Source organism: Pongo pygmaeus, chromosome 14, assembly GCF_028885625.2.
Source record: "Pongo pygmaeus isolate AG05252 chromosome 14, NHGRI_mPonPyg2-v2.0_pri, whole genome shotgun sequence".
Lineage (NCBI taxonomy): Eukaryota > Metazoa > Chordata > Mammalia > Primates > Hominidae > Pongo > Pongo pygmaeus.
Window position 1 is genome coordinate 8,421,382 of NC_072387.2, and position 5,023 is coordinate 8,426,404.

The window sequence follows — 5,023 nt, forward strand, 5'->3', positions numbered from 1 at the left end:
GCTTTTGTCTACTTTTTATGTGGGGATATTTCCTTTTCCTGCATAGGCCTCAAAGCGCTCCAAATATCCACTTGCAGTTTCTACAAAAAAAGTGTTTCAAATCTGCTCTTTCAAAAGGAAGTTTTAAGTCCGTGAGTTGAATGCATACGGCACAGGGAAGTTTCTGAGAATGCTTCTATCTAGTTTTTATGCGAAGATATCCCCTTTTTCACCATAGGCCTCAAATCGCTCCAAATATCCACTTGCAGATTCTACAAAAAGAGGGTTTCAAAACTGCTCTATCAAAAGGAAGGTTCTACTCTGTTAGTTTAATGCACACATCACAAAGAAAATACGGAGAATACTTCTGTCCAGTTTTTATGTGAAGATATTTCCTTTTCCATCTTAGCCCTCAAATCGCACCAAATATACACTTTCATATTTTACAAAAAGACTGTTTCAAAACTGCTCTATCAAAAGGAAATTTAAAGTCTGTGAGTACAATGCACTCATCACAAAGAAGTTTCTGAGCATGCTTCTGTCTAGTATTTATATGAAGAAATTTCCTTTTCGAGCATAGGCCTCAAAGCATTCCAAATATCCACTTGCAGATTCTACAAAAGAGTGTTTCAAAACTGCGCTATCAAAAGGAAGGTTCAACTCTGTGAGTTGAAATCATAAAACACAGAGAAGTTTCTGAGAATGCTTCTGTTTAGTTTTTATGTATACATATTTCCTTTTCCAGCATTGGCCTCAAAGCGCCAAAAATGTCCACCTGCAGATCCTACAAAAAGGGTGTTTCATAACTGCTCTTTGAAAAGCAGGGTTCAAATCTGTGAGTTGAGTGCACACATCACAAAGAAGTTTCTGAGAATACTTCTGTCTAGTTTTTATGTGATGGTATTTCCTTTTCCTGCATAGGCCTCAAAGCGCTCTAAATATCCACTTCCAGATTCTACAAAAAGTGTTTTTCCAAACTGTTCTATCAAAAGGAAGGTTCAAGTCTGTGAGTTGAATTCATAAAGCACAGGGAAGTTTCTGAGAATGCTTCTGTCCAGTTTTTATGTGAAGATATACCCTTTTCCAGGCTAGGCCTCAAAGTGCTAAAACTATCCACTTGCAGATTCTACAATATGGTGTTTCAAAACTGCTTTATCAAAAGGAAGTTTCAATTCTGTGAGTTGAAGGCACACATCACAAAGATGTTTTTGAGAATGCTTCAATATAGTTTTTATGTGAAATTATTTCTTACTCCAGCATAGGCCTCAAGCAATCCAAATATCCACTTGCAGATTCTATAAGAAGATTGTGTCAGAATTGTTCTATCAACAGGAACTTTCAACACTGTGAGTTGAATGCACTCATCACAAAGAAGTTTCTGAGAATGCTTCTGTCTAGTTTTTAGGTGAAGATATTTTCTTTCCAGCATAGGCCTCAAAGCCCTCCAAACATCCACTTGCAGATTCTACAAAAAGTGTGTTTCAAAACTAGTCTATCAAAAGGAAGGTTCAACTCTGTTGGTTGAACGTTCTGATCCCACAGAAGTTTCTGAGAATGTTTCTGTCTAGTTTTTAGGTGAAGATATTTCCTTTTTCATCATAGGCCTCAAATCACTCCAAATATCCACTTGCAGATTCTACAAAAAGAGTGGTTCAAAACTGCTCTATCAAAAGGAAGGTTCAAGCCTGTGATTTGAATGCATAAAGCACAGGGGAGTCTCTGAGAATGCTTCTGTCTTGTTCTAAAGTTAAGATATTCCCTTTATGCAGCACAGGCCACAAATCTCTCTCCAAATATCCACTTGCAAATTCTACACACAGAGTGTTTCAAAGCTGTTCTATCAAAAGGCAAGTTCAAACCTGTGAGTTGAATGCACTCATCACCAAGAAATTTCTGAGAATGCTTCCGTCTAGTTTTTATGTGAAGATATTTCCTTTTCTAGCATAGGCCTCAAATTGCTCCAAATATCCACTTGCAGATTCTCCAAAAAAAGTGTTTCAAAACTGTTCTATCAAAAGGAAGGTTCAACTCTTTGGGTTGAATGCACTCATCCCGAAGTAATTTCTGAGAATGCTTCTGTCTAGTTTTTATATGAAGATATTTCCTTTTCCATCTTTGACCTCAAAGCTTTCAAAATACTCAGTTGCAGAATCTACAAAAAGAGTGTTTCAAAACTGCTCTATCGAAAGGAATGTTCAAGTCTGTGAGTTGAATGCACTCATCACAAAAAGGTATCTCAGAATGATTCTGCTTATTTTTTTATGGGAAGATACACCCTTTTCCAGCATAGGTCTTAATGTGCTCCAAATGATCCCTTGTAGATTATACAAAGAGAGTGTTTCATAACTGTTCTACAAAAAGGAAGGTTGAACTCTGTGAGTTGAATGCACTCATCACAGAGAAGTGTCTGACAATGCTTCTGTCTAGTTTTTATGTGAAGATATTTCCTTTTCCAGCATAGGCCTCAAAGCGCTCCAAATATCCACTTGAAGATTCTTCAAAAAGAGTGTTTCAAAACTGCTCTATCAAAAGGAAGGTTCAAGTCTGTGAGTCGAATGCACTGATCACAAAAAAGTATCTCAGAATGATTCTGCTTTTTTTTTAATGGGAACATACTTCCTTTTCCAGCATAGGCCCCAATGTGCTCCAAATGATCCCTTGTAGATTCTACAAAGAGAGTGTTTCATAACTGTTCTACAAAAAGGAAGGTTGAACTCTGTGAGTTGAATGCACTCATCACAGAGAAGTGTCTGAGAATGCTCCTGTCTAATTTTTATGTGAAGATATTCCCTTTTCCAGCATAGGCCTCAAATTGCTCCAAATACCCACTTGTAGATTCTATTAAAAGAGTGTTTCAAAACTGCTCTTTCAAAAGGAATGTTCAAGTCTCAGAGTTGAATGCACTCATCACAGAAATGTTTCTGAGAATGATTCTGCTTAGTTTTTATGGGAAGATATTCCCTTTTCCATCGTAGGCCTCAATGCGCTCCAAATAATCAATAGTAGATTCTACAAAGAGAGTGATTCAAAACTATTCTACCTAAAGGAAGGTTGAACTCAGTGAGCTGAATGCGCCCATCACAGAGAAGTGTCTGAGAATGCTTCTGTCTAATTTTTATGTGAAGATATTTCCTTTTCCAGCATAGGTCTCAAAGCACTCCAAATATCCAATTGCAGATTCTACAAAAAGAGTGTTTCAAAACTGTTCTATCAAAAGGAAAGTTCAACTCTGTAAGCTGAATGCATTCATCACAAAGAAGTTTCAGGGAATGCTTTTGTCTAGTTTTTATGTGAGGATATATCCTTTTCCAGCATATGTCTCAAAGCACTCCAAATATCCACTGGCAATTTCTACAAAAAGAGTTTTTCAAATCTGCTTTTTCAAAGGAATGTTCAAGTCTGTGTGTTGAATGCATAAAGCACACTGAAGTTTCTGAGAATGCTTCCTTCTAGTTTTTATGTGATGATATTCCCTTTTACACCACAGGCCGCAAATCGCTCCAAATATCCACTTGCAGATTCTACAAAAAGGGTGTTTCAAAACTGCTCTATCAAAAGGAAGTTTCTAGTCTGTTAGATGAATGCACGCATCACAAAGAAGTTTCAGAGAATGCTTCTGTCTAGTTTTTATGTGAAGATATTTCCTTTTCCAGATTAGGCCTCAAAGCACACCAAATATCCACTTGCACATTCTACAAAAGGAGTGTTTCAAAACTGCTCTATCAAAAAGAAAGTTCAAGTCTGTGAGTACAATGCGCTCATCATAGAGATGTTTCTGAGAATGCTTCTGTATAGTTTTTATGTGATGATATTTCCTTTTACAGCGTAGCCCTCATAGCGCTCCAAATATCCACTTGCAGATTCTACAAAAAGAGTGTGTCAAAACTGCTATATCAAAAGTAAAGTTTATGTCTGTGAGTTGAATGCACTCATCACTAAGAACTCTGTGAGTATGCTTCTGCTTAGTTTTTATGAGAACATATTTCCATTTCCAGCATTGGCCTCAAAGCGCACCAAGTATCCACTTTCAGATTCTACAAAGAGAGTGTTACAAAACAGTTCTAAAAAAAAGGAGGTTTCAACTCTGTGGGTTGAATGCACTCATCACAAAGAAGTTTCAGAGCATGCTTCTGTCTAGTTTTTAGGTGAAGACATTCCCTTTTTCATCATAGGCCTCAAATCGCTCCAAATATCCAATTGCAGATTCTACAAAAAGAGTGTTTCAAAACTGCTCTATCAAAAGGAAGGTTCAAGTCTGTGAGTTGAATGCATGAAGCATGGGGAAGTTTTTGGGAATGCTTCTGTCTAGTTTTTATGTGAAGATTTCTCTTTTTGCAGCATAGGCCTCAAATCGCTCCAAATACACACTTGCAGATTCTACAAAAAGAATGTTTCAAAACTGTTCTAGCAAAAGGAAAGTTCAACCCTGTGAGTTGAATGCACTCATCACACAGAAATTTCTGAGAATGTTTCTGTCTAGTTTTGATGTGAAGATATTTCCTTTTCCAGCATAGACCTCAAAGCACTCCAAATATCCACTTGCAGATTCTACAAAACGAGTGTTTCAAAACTACTCTATCAAAAGGAAGGTTCAAGGCTGTGAGTTGAATGCACTCATCACAAAATTATTTCTGAGAATGATTCTCCTTAGTTTTTCCGGGAAGATACTTTCTTTTCCAGCATAGGCCTCAATGAGCTCCAAATAATCTCTTGTAGACTCTACAAAGAGAGTGTTTCATAACTGTTCTACCAAAAGGAAGGTTGAACTCTGTGAGGTGAATGCACTCATCACAGAGAAGTTTCTGTGAATGCTTCCGTCTATTTATTATGTGAAGATATTTCCTTTTCCAGCATACGCCTCAAAGCGCTCCAAATAGCCACTTGCAGATTCTACAAAAAGAGTGTTTCAAAACTGTTCCATCAAAGGGAAGGTTCAACTCTGTGAGGTGAATGCATTCATCGCAAAGAAGTTTCGGAGAATGCTTTTGTCTACTTTTTATGTGGGGATATTTCCTTTTCCTGCATAGGCCTCAAAGCGCTCCAA